An 18,474-nucleotide genomic window follows, 5' to 3' on the forward strand; every position below is an offset into this window, starting at 1 on the left:
TCCAAGATTATTTTAAGATGCTTTGCCCACGGTGGCCTCAGATGGACCTTGAAGAGTTGAGAAACATTGCTTCTTATGTCTTTAAAGGCAAAAAGGAAAAACAGGAAGAAGCTAATAATGTCATAGAAATCTTGAGAAAACAAATCAAATTTTGGCTGATAAGATTGATAAGCAAAACAAAGAGCATGATGCTCAACCAATGCTGTTAGTCCCTTTCCAAGAATCTAACTATCAGTCTCTTACTTGACACTTCTGTCATAAGAAGGGCCACATAACGATGAACTGTAGGAATTGTTCCCAGGAAATGATGAACTATACAAACCAGAAAAATTATTATAGGAATTATAAGAATGATAATTATAATGGTGATTTCAGGAATTGTAATTTTAGGACTAATAATAATCCTATGGACATAAATCAGGCACCTGACAACTTATACCAAATGACCCCACAGCAGTATATTTTGAGTGGAGCTTGCCCCTGAACCACCCAGGGAGCTTCTGCCCTTCAGGGGGGAGCTTAAGTTACTACCCAAAGATTATGAAGGTATATGGGGGGAAGGCAGTTGGGGCACAGGAATCAGAGGATACAACCTTTGATTTTCCAGACCCTGATGTCTTACTGCCCATTGTCCATATCCACTGCCCCCCCCTATACTAATGAGTTCCATGTAATAGTAAAGGTTGATAACACCTATTATGATTGTCTTTTGGACACTAGAGCTTCCTGGTCTGTATTGAAGAGTACACCTGATTCAGATTGCAGTTCCATTTGCTCAGTTAATGTCAGGGGGGATAACAAGGGCATCCATAAAGGTTCCCAAGCTTTCTTCTAGATTAGTGTCCATAGTGTGTCCTTAGTGTGGAACACTCTTTCCTCTCAATGCCTGGCTCCCCTTTAAATTTGTTGGGGAGAGACCTTTTGTTCAATAACTTGCTCTCCAGATGTCTCTATGACTGGAACTGCCCAAGGAATCCTTAACTCTATTCCCTTTAATTCTTTCAGATACTCATGAAAAGAAGAAGACTCACATTTTTGAGATCCCAACTGATATACCTGAGTCTCTCTGGTCTACATCATCTTCTAATGTTGGCCCATTTAAATTAGTTGTCCCTGTCCAAATTCAAAGAAAATCTAGCTCACCTCCTTCCATTCCTCAGTACCCTCTTTTGAAGGAGGCAATTGATGGCATTACACCAGTAATAAATTCCCTGATTGACCAAGGCATCATAATTCCCTCGATATCTGAATACAATATGGCCATCCTGCCTGTTAAAAAGCCAAAACTGGGGCCTGATGGCAAGCATCTCTATTGCTTTGTCCAGGATTTGAGAACTGTGAACAAGCATATTATAGACACCCTGCAGTTTTCAATATAAATACTGTTATTTCTTCTATTCCTAGCACAGCTACATACTTTACAGTAGTAGACTTGTGTTCAGCTTTCTTCTCTATACCCATACATGAGAACTCCAGGCATATCTTTGCTTTCACCTGGAAGGACTCAAAGGGGACCTGGCTTCTTCTTCTCCAAGGGTTCTTGGACAGCCCTACTCTGTTTACACAATTCTTAACTGCTGATATGGATGCCATAAATTTTAAATATTGTCATTTAATTCAGTATATGGATGATTTGCTCTTGACCTCACCAAATGTTGAAGCATGCCAAGTGGATAGCAAATACCTCCTCTTAGAGAGGCCACAAGGTCCCCAAGGACAAAGTTCAGTGTTGTCTCCCCAAGGTACAATATTTATACTTTATTTTAACTTCTGGTTCCCATTTAATTTCTACCAAGCATATTTAAAATATCCAAAAGTTAAGTGCCCCTACCACTAAAAAGCAATTGAGAGCTATTCTTGGAGCAACAGGATTTTGTCAGCAGTGGGTCCCTTGCTATGGGGAAATCAATAAGCCCATCATTTTGGCTTGCCAGCACGTATTGTTTCAGATAAAGGAACTCATTTTACCAATTTGATATTATCTCAAATTTATTCATGTCTGGGGATAACTCCTAAATTTCATATACCACATTATCCCCAGAACTCTGGCCAAGTTGAACAAATGAATAAAGAACTTAAAACCATGATTGGAAAATTGTACACAGACTCATTTAAAGTGGCCTGAAATTCTATCTCTGGCCCTATTTCATCTCAGAAGCAGACCCAGAGGTTATTTACACATCTCACCACTTGAGATGCTATTTGGACATCCACCTATTCAGGCACAACCATTTGCTGCTGCCTATACTTCACTGTTAATAGGGGATACAACCATTGTTACATATATCAGACAATTACAAACAAAACTGAAAGAACTCCACAACTCTAGAGCTGCTGTTCAAGCAGGCCCCATTGATTTCTTGCTTCATGATTTAAACCCAGGTGATAGTATTTACATAAAGAATTTCAAATATACTGGGTTGACTGAATCTGCTTATGATGGAACATTCCAGGTCCTATTAACTACACCAACAGCCATAAAAATTGGAGAGAGGGACTCCTGGATTCATTGTATCCATGTAAATTGCGTACCTTCTGTTGATGGTGAATAATTGCTTGCATTGATTGTATTTGAGTATTGATTGTGATTGAACTTCTTTATTACTAGATTTGTACTTTATTTGATTGATCCTTGTATTTGCACAAATTGCCTTGTAGGGCAACACATATACTACCTCATAGAAGAAAATATGTATTAGTGACCTATATTGACCTGATGTGCCTTTTGTAACATTTTGGACCTTTGCTATTTTTTTTGTATTTTCTTGAATGCATTATTGCTTTGTCTACCTCATTTGCACTTATATTGTTTTATCTGCCTTATTTGCACTCACACTGTGGATCATGCTAAGTCAAAGAGGAAATGAATCTTATTTTTTGAAAACTAGCCTCTATACCTCTGTAATTGTGAAATATACATAATTTTAACATTTTGTTTTCTACAAACATACAGTATTTATGTCATACAGTATTTGACTTTTTCCTTCTTTTCTCATTTTTTGTCTTTGAAATAAATGTCACTAGTATTGAATTTTTTTTTCTTTAACTATTTTTACTTTGTGAAATTGATTAACCCAAGATGTTCTTTTACCTAATGTATTAAAAAAATACCCAAAAAACTTTGGACTATAGCAACCTGTCACTAGTTATTTAATTATTTTGAGGCTTTTGCTCGATGACTATGTCTAATCCAAGGAAAAACGAACCACAAAGGAGCATAGAACTTGATTTGTGAAGTGCCAAACGAGTAAAAAAAAAAGGTGAAAGAAACCAAACCAATCCTTCGGTGATTGATGCCATTCTGCACAAAAAACACAATGACTTGATCTTATGTGATACTCAAGGTTGAAGCTGTTTAACATGTGTTAAATGCTGGACTTCCTTCTATATCAAGCATATAACATCAATTGCTCTGGCTTCATTATCCTGAAGAAAGAAAGAAAAGAGTTGAAACAGAAAACTCTATTTCCCTTTTGTCTTGAGATCTAGTTTATTTTTGTATTTTCTCTCATGATGTGACAACTTGTAGTATAGACTGCTATATTGGGTTAGTGACTAATTGTTGTTGTACACTTATAGGACATGGATTACTACAAGAACCTGTTGTGAGTTATGTTTTTTTTTCTTTTTTCCTTCTTTCCAGAATTTTTTCTTCAAGTTTTCTTTTTATATTTTTATCTGACTCAGGAGTTATTTTTTTATTTTAATATCTTTGATTCCTTGATGTTTTTTGATACTTAATTCATATGCCTTATGACTTAGTCATGTATCCCTGTTTAATTCCTACATGCATTCCTGTATTTTCCTCAGGGGGAGAATGTATTACTATTTTCTTCAGGGGGAACTATTTTATTGTTGTGAACTTTGAATGGAATTTGAGGCAAATTTAGAATAAGACACTACCTCCCAGAATCTAGAAGACTCTGTGAAGATGCCTACAGAGCCACACACTGTACCAGAAGATCCAGGGTAAACTTTTTGATATGGCAAATTTGAACTTTGGAGGGGGGGAGCTGAATGCTTTTGTTTTTGAATGTACACTCTTATGTCAATGGGGACTGCCCCCTAACTGGCTTTTTGTCAATGCACCTATTATTGGTTTTGTTCCTTTTCCCTTTTATTTTCCTCTTATACTCAAATTATTGTAATTTCCCTTTAAAAACTGTAATATTTGTATATACCTCTAGTTCAAGTTGTAAGTTAGTTATGTTTTCATGATCCATTGGGAAGAGTGGTCTCCCAAAGGATCACTGGGGTATATGTATTGATTTAGAATCTTGAATCCTAGAGACTACATTTCCCACGACTCCCTTTTCCTTTTCCTGTTTGTGCATCTCCTTATGTGGATAGAGCTTTGAGTTTCTGTTTTCTGCCCAATTGGGCTCTCTGGATCCATGTGGAGGAAAGAGGAGCAGCTCTTGTTTTTTTTTTTTTGCTAGCTAAGGCTTCCTTATACTTCAAGATAAATATTTAATAAATATTATTAAATATAATACTTGGAGTATTGGATATTAATTTTAATCTTTACACTCTCTTTGTGAGGATCAAATTAGCTAACAATTTGCCTTTCTTACTAATTTTTTAAAAAGTTTTATTTATATCTCCAATGGTTTTACTTAGCACTTTTTTTAAACCTTTACCTTCCATCTTAGAATCAATATCGTGTATTGGTTCTAAGGCAGAAGAGCAGTAAGGACTATGCAGTGGGGTTTAAGTGACTTGTCCAGAGTCACACAGATATCAAGTGTCTGAGGCCAGATTTGAGCCCTCTCTCTGGGCCTGACTCTCAATCCACTGAGCCACCTAGCTGTCACCGTATTTGGCACTTTTCAAAGGCTTATGAAGAAGGTGATTGGAAATAAGAATCACCTGGAGGTCTTGGTATATGCTGATGATTTCAGTGACTTTGTTAAGACATTGGAAGAACATGCAAATCCTTTGAATGATTTCATTTGCATGATGAGTAATATATTTTTTTTTCCTTCTCACTTGAGTGGGGGATGGGTGAAAGGAAAGAAAAGAATATTCAAATTAAAAATAATTATTTTTTAAAAAGAAACAACAAGAAAAAAGACTAATGAAAACATCATCTGAGAATTATTGGTCTAAAGATGTTAATTAAGTATTCTGCAAAGCTTATCTCAATTATCTGAGTTACAGAGTCTCAAGAGGAAGTGAGCACAGATCCAGAGAAAATGGAAACAGGCAATTTGACCATATGCCAAGAAACTTCAAGAAGGAAACATTTTGTGGGAAATTATGCTATCATCACAACCACTTAGTGATCTAATGTGTAGTTATGTGATTGAGAAGAATCCAAAGGAAAAGCAAGAAAGGTCAGTTGAATCCTTTGAAGGAATTTAGAAATTATTGTAGTGAAAAGTGAGATCAAACAATCTAGTCAAAATACTAAGTCCTAAACCACTTATGTCTTATGCAGAACCAAGGAAATCCTTTTGCTGCACACTATGGCTAGCCCGAAAGGCTTGGATGTAGGCTTATACCAAGAGAGGCAGAGTTACCAGAAACTCTCTTTTTTTGTATGAAATGAAATACTACACACTTTTTTATCCAACTCAACTCAGGGTAAAGTGCCAGGCAATGAGCGAAAATGGCACACAGTTACACAGAGTACTTATCTCTATGCTCAGGTAGCTTAAAACTTAGAAGAAATGATGAGAGAAAGACATAATAACTACGATAGAAGGAAGTGACATTTGAATGGCACATACAAAATCCTATAGATGTGGAGAAAATGAGAAGAATGATGGTGTAATATATAATGGTTTTCATATTATAATAAATTAGACTATTTCTATTAATTCTTAAACTATTGAGTTGTCATCAATCTGTACTTTATGATATTTACATGGAAGTGCAGAAAATACTATCACTGTAAGTTAACCCGATTACATGCTATCTGTTAAATAAATGATTTAAGGAAGGGTTTTTCTACAATTTCATGAGTTTGTTAATAATAAATGACTAGGCCCAATATTAATTGGATTTTTTCCCCACTTCAGTTGACTTAATCTTGTCAGTAGTGCAATAGCTGCATCTAAATTTTGACATGATGAAAAACAGAATTCATTTTCAATGGTAGGAGAATGAGTAATTCCTGAGCCTTCTATAGCCTGCTTGGTAGAGGTATCAATAAATAAGTTTTCTGTAAGCAAAATAGCATTATGAGTCACCTGAAAGGTTACATGAAGACCTAGACATTACTCTCAAATATGCCCAATTTTAAGGTTTGTTTTTATGTTCAGTATAATAATTATAACATGTTAATAATTTTATTAATAATTGGTTTGATTAAATATTAATTGCTTTTATTAATAATAGTATTAAGTTATAATGATTAATAACTAACAATGATGTAACTCATTAAAATTTATAAAGTGGTTTACATTCATTTACTCATTTGATTCTCACAACAATCTTGTGAAGAAGGTACTATTATTATCCCTATTTTCCAGATAGTAAAACTGAAGCTGAGAAAAGTCATGGATTTTCTAAGATCAGACACCTAAAGAAGCATTTGATCAGAATTTGAATTCAGATCTTCTTGACTCCATATCCAACTCTTTTCGTTGTGCTACCTAGCCCTTGCCCCTGAAAAGTGGTAGAATATTTGAAATTTTATAGAATGTTTTGCATTTTCATTACCTTATCTGATCTTCACCCTAGGAAGGCACCAAAATCCTTAAAAAAGAGAAGAGAAGATGAATCTGGGAAAGGTTATAATCCTATCATTTCCATTATCCCTTCCTTGTTAACCTCAATCTTACAATGGTCTTTCTCTTCTCTGAATTCCTTTAGCACAGAGAATCTATCAACACAACCTATCATTCACTTAAATATTAGATATTTTTTCTCAGTTTCTATTGATCCAAAGAATCATGTAATCTCAGATTGGAAAGGGGCTGTAGAGGTCAGCCACTTCAATCTACTTCTGCAAAAAAAAAAAAAATCTCCTTGACAGCATCTTTAAGTAATCATCTAGCCTCTGTTTAAAGATCTCCAGAAATGGGGAAGCTAACATCTCCCAAAGGCAGTCATACATGTTCCTAATTTTTTCCTCATATTGAATCAAAACCTGCCTCTCTGAAACTTCCATACATTGTTCCTAGTTCTGGTTTCAGTAACTAAGCAGAATGTTTCAATTTTCTTCCAAATGATAGTCCTTCAAATATATGAAGACATCTCTCCTTCTTCAGGCTTCATTCTTGCTTCAAATGACCATTCTATGGAGTAATCTCCAATTGTATTTTCACCATCTGAATTGCCTTCTGGATATACTTCCACTTGACAAAGTCCTTCTTAAAATGTAGCACACAGGTTAGAAATTTTTTGGCGGGGTTTGAACAGAGTAGAGCTCAATGCAATGATTTCCTTACTCATTCTATATATTAGACCTCTTTTGATGGACTATAATCATTTTATTTTTTCCCCTGCCACACCACCCTTTTGATATGTATAAACACAAAATTTGACAAGCCTTCTCCTAAGTCATAGATAAAGAGGTAAAATACTATAAAGGCCAAAGTCTGATCTGTGAGGCTTTCTCCTAGAGACTTTCCTCAAGGTTGATATTAATCTGTTAATTATTGCTCTTTTAGTCTGGTCACTCAACTGGTCATGTATTCACCTTGCTATTCAGCCCATATTTCTCCATCTTTTCCACAACAATATCCTCAGAGATTTAAATTTGTTTCTAAAATCCATGTCTGTATTCAGTGTCTTTAGCATTGACCTTATCAACCAGTCTAGTAACCCTACCAAAAAAAGAAATAAGGTTATCCTGGCATGACTTTCCAACTCTAAATCCTATGATACTATGACCTCTTCTTGATGGATCTAGTCTGGGTTTAGTGATCCCAATCTAAATGCTAAATTTAGAGAAATATAATATGAAAATTTGTCAAGAAATAAGCTTACTTCTCTATAATTGGGAAACTTTATCCTTTTTTCTTTTTGGAAAAATTGGCAAGTATTTGTTTATTTCTAGTCCTTGGTTACCATCCTTGTTTTCTATGACTTTTCAATGATCAACTACTACTCAGTAATAACATCTAATTCTCTCAGTATACTGGGATGTAGTATATCTAAGCCTTATTAGATAATTGTACTCATTGAGGATACCCTTCAATGATTCCAAGCATCTAAGATTTACCAACTTTTCATTTATCTTGTGATTCAACTCACCCTTTTTAATAAGATAAAATTTGTTGCTCTCATTTGTTTGAATCATCTATATTTTTACTGTATTTATCTTCCTAGCCCCTTCCAGAGAATCAGACTTGTTAATAAACAAAAATTTTAAAGAGAAAGAAAGGAGGGAATAAAGGTCTTTTCAAAACTTCGTGTAAACAACCTTTTAAAGTAACAAAGTTCATATTAAGCCTTCATATAATGAATAATGGTCTCTCAGGTCCAAATGGTTCCTCCTTCAGCTGCTTTAGGGAATTATATTAGATGAAACATGGGAGTATTGCTGCAATTACTTGGAGTTCCTATTCATAATATTTAGGCAGGAGAATGACTTTTGTCTCAATTTAAATTCATATCTACTCCTAGTTAATCCTTGGTTTCTTTGTAGGTGAGTCAAGATTCAGGCTATTAAAAATATTTGAATAAAGAAACAGTATGATATGTTGCTAGGTCTTTTGACAGAAGGGTATTGGGAGCAAAAGTTCAATTAAAAAATAAAAATAAAAAACAATCTTGGAACCCCACTCAGTTCTCTAGGAGATTGGTACAACTGATAGTGTCAATTCAAGCCTTCTGATTATCAGGCCAATATCCCTCTGCACCTCCCTTTCCTATCACAGCCAAGTTCTACTTTCTCCTTTCTCTGGCTGACCCCCAGGATGTCAGTTCATCCCTGCTCAGTTCTAGATGTTCCCATTCCTTTGTTTCCACTGCCAGGCATTTGAAAACTCCCTTGGCTCTAAATCTATCTCCCAGTTTTGCACTCATCTTCTACTTTATAAAATCTCACAGTGAGATGAAGTTTCATCAGCTATTCCAAACACTTTCTTTCAGGTCACAGAAGTTCACCAAAGACTTTACACACAATATAAAATCTTTGATTGTTTAATTTGAGACTTGATCTGGCTTCGTTAAGCTATCAGTAAATCTCCTAATTTTTAAGGGAAAAGTAAGAAAAGGAACAAGCATTTATTATGTGCCAAGCACAGTGCTAAATGTATTATAAATATCTCCTAATTGGAGTGATGGTGATTTGATTGAATTAATCAATACTCTATGCTTACATAACCAATACCTCCCACTTCTTCAAGTGAGTCTAATTATATCTATTCTTTGGGGCCATTTGTTCTTTATAATTTTGCAATATTCATTTTTATTGATTTTGGATTTTGTTCTTTTCCTTTCATTGCTGTAGTTATTGTGTAAATTGTCTTTGGGGTTCTGATTAATTAATTTTGTATCAATTAATATAGACCTTTTCATGTTTATCTATATCAACGTTACTCATTTAAAGTACAGTAATGTTCAATTATATTCTTCTAGCACAATGTATTTAGTCACTTCCCAACTGATATGAATCCGTTTTTATTCTAGTTCTTTGCTAACACACAAAAAAGTACCCCTTTGAGTTTTGCATTTGGACTTTTTATTCTTATTCTTGTCATTTATATGCCCAGAGTATATGCCTAGGAGGAAAGTTTCTCAATCTGTGAGTGAGTCAATAAATATTCATTAAGGGACTATTTTACTGATATTGTGCTAAGCAAAGGGCAAAAAGAAAGTCATTTTAGGCACTTTAGGTGCCTAATTCCAAATTGTTTTCAGGAATGGTTATATCAGTTGACAGCTCAACCATCAATATATTAGCATACCTGTCATTCTACAATCTCTCTAAAATGCATTATTCCCATCTTTTATCTTTACTAATTTGGTAGGTGTAAAGTGAAACCTTAGTATTATTTAAACATATTTCTCTTAGTTAGTGATTTAAAGTCTTTCATATGGTTCTTAATAATTAGAACATTTTCTTTAGAGAGGTTTGTTCATATTCTTTAACCACTTATCAATTTAGGCATTTTGTCTTATCTATTTATGTTTTAGTCTTAAATGTATATAGAAGTACTAGCTATTTGTTTTATCTATCTACCTTTTGGACATCAGATCCTTATTTGTTGATATTTTTATACAAAGAGTTCCCTCTAGTACAATGTTTCTCTTCTTATTGTCAGTGATCATGCAAAAGCTTTAAATTTCATATAATTAAAGTTATCAGCTTTATTTTTTGTAATTGTTTGTATTCTTTATTTGGTTAAGATATCATTACCTAACCATGTCTATGAAAATTATTTGATATATACTTCTTTTCTATTTTAATTGTGAATATATTATTAGGGATTGGTCTAAAACTAATTTCAGTCAGATTGCCTTCCAGGTTTTTTACTCTAACCCTAAATTCCTATTTTTTGAAAGTTGTTAAAATAATGTTTTCTTTCTTCTTGTTTCTTAACCAGAACCAGATATTTTAATGATTGCAGCTGTGAATTTTAGATTTTCTCCACCCTGATTAAATCTTTTAAATCCTAACAAACAAGAATGTACACACCTCTACTTAAGGATTAAGTGTTGAGGAGGATGGCCTATGACCAACATGTGCTATCAAGTGACAAATAAGAAACAATTGACAGACCCCCTGGGTTGTCCTAAGTCAAGTGTAAGCTACCATTGGTAGATGTGAGATGTAGGAAGTGATGTAAAAAAGAGTCTATATATTTGTGTCACTTCCTCTCTTCGGGCTTTCTTCGGCAGAGACATGGCTTTGGTGCTCTCTCGGGGTGACGTGGCTCTCGCTCTGGCTGGTGTGACTCGTGGCAGCATGCTGGGCATCCTGGTGGTCTGGTAGGTTGCAGCTTGCTGGTGAGGTAACTGGAAGAAACTCTATAGCTTAGGTTATGTGAGGTGTCTTCCCTGAGCGACCTGGGTGATTGTTTAGGCTGATTCCTTTTACCTTTACCTTCCAAAACACTATCCTCTTAGGAAGCCCCCAATCTTCTGAGGAGGCCTCGTGGCTGAGTTCTCTGAACTTCCCTTGGTTTAGTCTAGGCCGGAGAAATCTTATACCCCTTTCTCTCTCTCTTCTTCTTAAATTCTTTCCCTCTATATTAATTAAACCACCATAAAATTCCCAAACTGACATGAGTATTTTTATTGGAATTTGAATTAATCCCTGGCAATCATTAGTATAATATATTAGTCAAAACCTCCTAAATTTACCCCTTATACAGCAACATAATACAGAGTGTCTCAAAAAAAATTTTTTAAGTTTAAAACTGCACTAAAACTTTTTGGAAGACCCTGTATAGTTTAAGATCTGAAAGTGTTACTCCTTTTATTCTGAAAGCATCATTCCCCTTTTATATACAATTATTTCTGCCTTTTTCATTATTTCCCTTGATATTCTAAATTTTTCCCCCTTCTAAATGGATTTTGTTGTTATTTTGTCTAGCTCTGGAAAGAATCTGATTAGTTTGATTGGTGCAGCACTAAAGTTGTAAGCTTATTTTGGGAGTATTGTCATTTTTATTGTATTGACACAAGCATTAAATATACCTTTAGTGTTATATATATATATATATATATATATATATATACATATATATACAGCTATAGATTCATTATTTATTTCTTTAAGAAGTTTTTATGATTATATATATTCAATATTGAAGTTATTTTTTGTAGATTGACTCCCAGATAATTTATGCATATTGTAGTTACTTTGAATAGTGCTTCTATTTCTATTATAATCTCCTGGAGTTTATTATTATTATATAGAAATGTTATTGATCTTAATAGATTTGCAGCCTAAAACTTTGTTCAGCTATTATTTATCTCAGGTAATTGCTTTCCTGGTTCCTTAGAATTTTCTAATTAATCATAATGTCATCAGAAAATAAGAATAGTTTTGTCTCTTTTTTTGCATATCTTATTGTCTTTAATTTATTTCTCCTGTTTTATTGTTACTCCCTGCATTACGAGAACTGCTTCAAACCAGTATGAAAAAGGGTATCTTTGTTTTACTTCTGTATTTATTGGGAAAGCTTCTTATATTTGCTAATTTCATATTATTGTAGCTTTTGCTTTTAGAGATATTTTTATTATATTAAGTCAATTCATCTGTGCTTATCATTTGCATTTTTAAAATTTTTAAGCAAAAACAAATTTTTACTTTCTCAAAGATTATTTTTTACATAAGATAATCTTGTGGTTTTAAATTGTAACCATGAAAATGTGGTTTGCCAAGACTGTGAATTGCCAAAACTGTAAAGGTTTCGGCCAAACTGTAAAGATAATTTAATATCTTGATTTAAAATCTAAAATTAAGTGGTCACCATGGGAAAATTCCCAAATATGAAAATACCCAAGTCAGCTGGGTTTTATGGAGATTTTAATTAATATAAAAGAAGGAATTAAGGGAAGGGGAGAGAGAGAGAAAGAGAATCTAAAATTAAGTGGTCACCATGGGAAAATTCCCAAATATGAAAATACCCAAGTCAGCTGGGTTTTATGGAGATTTTAATTAATATAAAAGAAGGAATTAAGGGAAGGGGAGAGAGAGAGAAAGAGAAAATAGTAGAAAGGGCCTAGGCCAAATAGCCTAGGCCTGAGCCTAAGGGAGAGGGAGTCAGTCTTTATCACTCACCACAAGATCATCTTCAAGCAAGCTCCAAACCTCCGAACTCCAACTCCAACTAACTTCCAATCCCAAAACTCCAACTCAATAAGTTCCTTCCCTTTAAAGAAATGTTCTCTTATGTCACCTCTTCTAAATTTTCATGTCTACCAATCACAGTAGACACTTTTTCCCAGGACTGCCCATTCTTAGTTCTCATCTTCTTTTGTTCTCACCTTCTCTGGTTAGATTAAATCTACTGAGTATTTCACTCCTCTTTTTTAAGCTTGCCTTTTGTAAGTTGCTTGACCTTTTAGTGATTAATTTAATCTTTATAGGTACTGAGCACCTTTTTGTGTTAGATCTAAAAATAGACCTAGCTTAAGGTTTTAGCTTCACCATAAGTATGAGTTAGGGACTTTTCATTGTTCAATCAGGAGTTTTCAATGTTATCTTCCCCTAAGACACTGTCTGGGCAGGGTAGAGTAATTTTAAAAGTTCTCAATACATTCCTGACCAAGTACCTCCATTGTTAAAAATGGGGAATAGCTTAATCAAATCTTCTGAAGTAAAGTCTGAGCAGTTATAAGATTCACAAAATGCTTTTCTTTTTAATATGATTGCGATCATTGTTTTTCTAATGTTAGGTCATCCTTGTATCCATGAAGTAAACCTAACTTAATCATAAAAAAAATGACTTTTGATTATTTCCTTTAAGGTTTTTATAATTATTTTTTAAAAATCTCTCCCTAATTTTTAGATTTCCTCATTTGTTCTCAATTTGGGTTTGTTTATTGACTTTCTGATTTTCTAAATGCACATTTACTTTATTAATCCTCTATTTTTATTATCTCAATATATTTTGGAGGCTATAGTTACTACTCTATGGTCTGTTTTATCTGCTTCCCAGAAATTTTGGTAATGTTGTCTCCTCATAATTAATTTTTTCACATAGTTATTAATCATTTCTAGGATTTATTCTTTATTACATTCATTACTTAGGATTTTGTTATTAAATTTCCTTTTAGGACTACTTTTTCCCTGATGATATTTGAATTAATCTGTACAGCATTGCCCATACCAGTCAGCAATTTATAGTGAATTAAAACAAGGTTTTTTCTAGGAGGCTTTAAGTTCTCACAAAATAAATTTATGAGGCAAAATACAAATAGGAGGAAATTACAGACTCCATTGCTTTACTTTAATTAGATCATTCTCTTTGGAGGAATACAATGGCAACCCAAAGAGAACAAATGTGTCAATCTATGAAATGAGTAGAATTGTAGATCTTGTATTGCAACATCTCCTTACAATAAAATCAAAATTTATTTAACTATTTTATAATCATTGTACGTAATAGATTTACATTTTCTTTTTTTTACAAATGAAGCATGTACTATTAATTTCTCATAGATATATCCTCTTTCTCTTTTTAATTATAAAATAAAACCATTAAAATAGAATTGGCAGGTCAAATAAGGTATATTTTGTTTTGTGTTACTATCATTGTCATTTTCTATTTGTCTCTCTAAAAAGTTTCTGTTCTCTAGCCCCACTCAAAAATGACTGAGAGAGCTTGTTTTTCTATAGTGCTATTGATATTAAGTTCTAATGAAATAATATTTTATTTTTCAAATCTAGGGGGAAATGAAATTACCCCATGAATGGAAAGTTTTGCTCTTGATATTAGATTATAGATTTTTAAGCATCTTTGGAGTAGATACCTCATATGTATGTCTTTTAAAAAGAACCTTGCACAAAGGAGAAATGTAATTAGTATTTTAAAGGATTTTCTGTTCTATTGCCATTCTGTTAGGTAAAATAGTCTCTCTGAAGACATATGAGTTCATATAGTTTCAGAGTTAGAATGAACCCTGTAAATCTTGAAATTTCTCAGACTTGTGAATGTTAAAAATTTCCACATTGAGTAATCTTCCATTGGAACAAATTCCCTACTGGAAACATTCCCTATTTTGATGTGAGAACTCGCCAGGATCAGAAATGGGAGGACCTCTACTCCACCCGTACTTAAGACTTCTTTAGGGGAGAAAACTCCTTGCTAAACAATGAAAGCACTTGGATCCATGCTTATGATGAGGCAGGGTGTTCTTTGAGCCATGCCTGTTTTTTTAGAATTGATACAATGGGATGCTAGGTACCTATAAAGGTTGGGCAGGTTTTCTCTTAATGAGATTAGTTGACTCAGCTGTGTTTTCTCTGGTTCAGACTTATTGAGGGGATTAGTTGACACAGCAGCATTTTTTTTGGTTCAGACTTACTGAGGAGATTAGTCGACTTAGCAGGAATTCAGATGGGCCGTCCTTTGGAAAACATCTACAGTGATTGGTAGATGTAGGGACTTAGGGGAGGTGATATAGGATTAAAACCCTTATATAAGAAAAAGCAGAATCTCTTGAGGAGACAATCCTTTTGGAGAAAGCTCTTATGAGTATCACTTGGGAAGAATCTCTTGAGAGAGGCTCTGGAGAAGGGAAGCTCTTGGAGTACAATCTCTAAGGAGGTCTCACTGGAGCTCCTCTGAGGGGACTCTGTCCCTCTAGAGGCTCTGGAGAGAGGCCCTTTAAAACAGTCTCTGGCTGGATCTCTCTTTGAGGAGGACTCTGGCTGGAACTCTCTCTGGTGGAATCAGCTGAGATGGAGCTGGCCTGGTGTCCCTAGAATCCTTCCTTAGATAGACCTTGTGGTGAGTGATAAAAGACTAACTGACTGATCTCTCTCTTAAGACTCAGGTCTAGGCCATGTTGGCTTAAGGTCCTTCATACTTATTTCCTTTTTTTCCTCTCTCTCTCTTTCTTTGATTACTCATTGTATTATTAATTAAATTCTCTATAAAATCCAGTTTACTTGGGCATATTGAATAATTGGGAATATTTCCCTGGTGACCACCTTATATTTGATTTAAAAGCCAAAACACTGTAGTGAAACATATTTTCTGCGGTCACAATTTACTCACCCTCTCTTATATCTAGCATAATTTGTATCTTTCACCATTTTAACTCACTACAGTTTACAACCTCAACCATTTTAACTGCCACAGTTTATGGCAGACAATAATTTTAATTACAACAACCCCAGAAACTAACTAAGTTAAACCTTTAATTTTATGGATGAGGAAACTGAGGTCCTAACAAATTAAAAGACTTACCTATGACCACCTAAGAAACAGAAGAATTAGGATTCAATCCCCTGTCTCTAACTTCAAATCCAATTCTATGCCATGCTGCCAACATCTCCACTGGCAGCTGCTGTCACAGAAGGAGCCAAATTGCTTATGTAGGCTTATGCCACTTCAGCCTCTAATCTGTGGGTTATAAAATTGGGTTAATTGTTATTATTGACATGCTAAAAAACCCAAAAAACAACCAACTATAAAAAAGCAGGCTTTGTTCATTAGTGTTCTAATTTCACTCCATTCTGCTTTTGTTGAAGATTTCTTCTTTTTGCTACCTTTCGATTGATTTTCAGTCTTCACAAGGATGATGTAATGACTTAAATCCCATATGGAAAACATACCATTGAAACCATGACATCAATTGATCTTTACAGACCAGTTTACAATGAATCCCAAGGAAAAAAGCATATCAAAGTCATAAACATAATATTAGTGAAACTCAATTGTCCTTGTATTAATGAGGCTATTTTATTGCATGGGAAATCTATGGTATCTCTAGTAATTAAATAAGACATGGACTAGACAGTGGGGATATGTTTTTATAGAGACATTTCTGCTGTATTGGAATTTGCTATAATAAATTTTGATCTGAGTTAAGAATATAAATGAAAATTATACATGCACGAAAGTTGAACCAGAGACTATGTTAAAATTTAGTCAAAGGAAATGCTTCTTAATGGCAGGGCTATATCTTTAGAGAAGTCAGCACGAGAAAAATTCAGTCCCTTACTCCCCTTGTCTTTCTCCAAACATTACTGGCTGTGATAATGCCAAGTCAAATCCATGCCCAAGAATTAGACACAGTAGGTTGGAGCTGAGTATGAAAATGTCAGACATAGGCTGCACTTAGGGGAGGCCCAACAGGACCATATATAGTAGTTAGTGAAGTAAGTCACTTAGCAACCCTGAGTGTTGCTAAATGCAGAAACTGGGGAAAATCCTGCTACCATTGACAAGGAGGGCTGTATGACATCCCAAAGAAAGGTGCCAGGGTGAACCTTATACCAAATAATAAAGCAAGAGAAACCCATTTTCTTGCACCTGTTCTATTATTCCACACACCTACTTAAAGGGAAAATAGTTTTTTGTGTGTGATCATATTTTGGTTAGCATACATCTTTAAAATATTGCCATTTTATTTAATGAGTGGTAACAGGTTCCACAGAGTACATAGAGTGTAGAGTTCTCTTCCTTTCACTTTGTTGTTGTGTTTGACTATTCAGGACCCCATTTGGGATTATCTTGGCAAAGATTCTGGAGTGGTTTGCCATTTCCTTCTCCAGCTCATTTGACAGATAAGGAAACTGAGGCAAACAGGATTAAGTGATTTGTTCAGGGTCCCACAGATTGTAAGTGTCTGAAGTGAGATTTGAACTCAGTAGAATAAGTCTTTCTGATTTTAGGTTGGGCACTCTATCCACTGAACTGTCTCACTGCCTCCTGGTACTCACATCTGAGCATAAACTTCTCATAAAGCCCCCTTTTAAAGAGAACTCTTCATTTTCTACCAACAGCATTGCTTGGCTTCGACCATCATGTCCTTGAGGTGAAAATCCTCTCCCCTCCTCTACTTTCTTGCTTTCCAGTTTCCTACTGAATGTCTTCCTCCAATAGATTTTAAACTCTTTGAGGGCAAGGATTAATTTTTTCCTGGTTTGTATCCCCAGTACTTAGCACAGTGCCTGGCACATAGTAGATACCTAATAAATGTGTATTATATTATAGTGTAAACTTTGTCATACTTCATCACTTAATCTAATATTAGTTCTGCATGGGATTCTCAGTCTTTGTGAAAAGGACAACTTGTTTCCTGCTCTAATCATTAAGGTAATTATATACTCCTCCAGATTAATTTAAATTCTATCAGCAGAGTAAAGTCTCCTTGGTCCTTAAATACCAATCTTTCTTTGGACACAGAGTCCAGCACATAGCTTGAACCAGCGTACCTACAGTACCATTTTTAATTTACCAGCTGGATGCTTTGCTAACACCAGATAAAATATATAGCGGCTTATAAGCAGTTCTAAAAATTCATTCATGTGTTTTCTTGTTGAGGATCATGTCCCATTAAAAAGGCGCTGAACTCCGGGTCCTTTGGACAATCAGAAAACAGCATAAGGCTGTTTAGTTACTATTGGAATTAAGCTTTAAAAATGTAGTGCTTAATATTAAAACTTACTATTCAGATAATAACAAATAAAATATTTCAAAACTTATCCCTTTTAGCAACATTCCTAGATCTTTCCTATCTCCACTTCCTCCTTCTAACCCATCATTCAGATTGCTACCAGACAAATCATTCAGAATCATGGATCTGGTCTTGTCAATCAGTCAGCCAATAAGCATTTATTAATTATTTACTTTGGTGCCAACTATAATACTGAACACTAGAGTTACAAAGGGAAACAGGGACAAAAATGATCCTTGCTTTGGAGGAGTTTACCTTCTAATAGTGGAGATGATATATAAATAATTTATATCATGCATGTGTTCAAAAATCTCCAGTCGTTCATTATTGCCTCCTGGATAAAGTTCAGACTCTTTTGTCTTGCATTCAAGGCCCTCCACAGTTTGGAGCCACCCTATTTTTCAGACTTACCTTATATTAATCTTCAAGGGATCT

The sequence above is a fragment of the Monodelphis domestica genome, chromosome 4, assembly GCF_027887165.1.
Source record: "Monodelphis domestica isolate mMonDom1 chromosome 4, mMonDom1.pri, whole genome shotgun sequence".
Lineage (NCBI taxonomy): Eukaryota > Metazoa > Chordata > Mammalia > Didelphimorphia > Didelphidae > Monodelphis > Monodelphis domestica.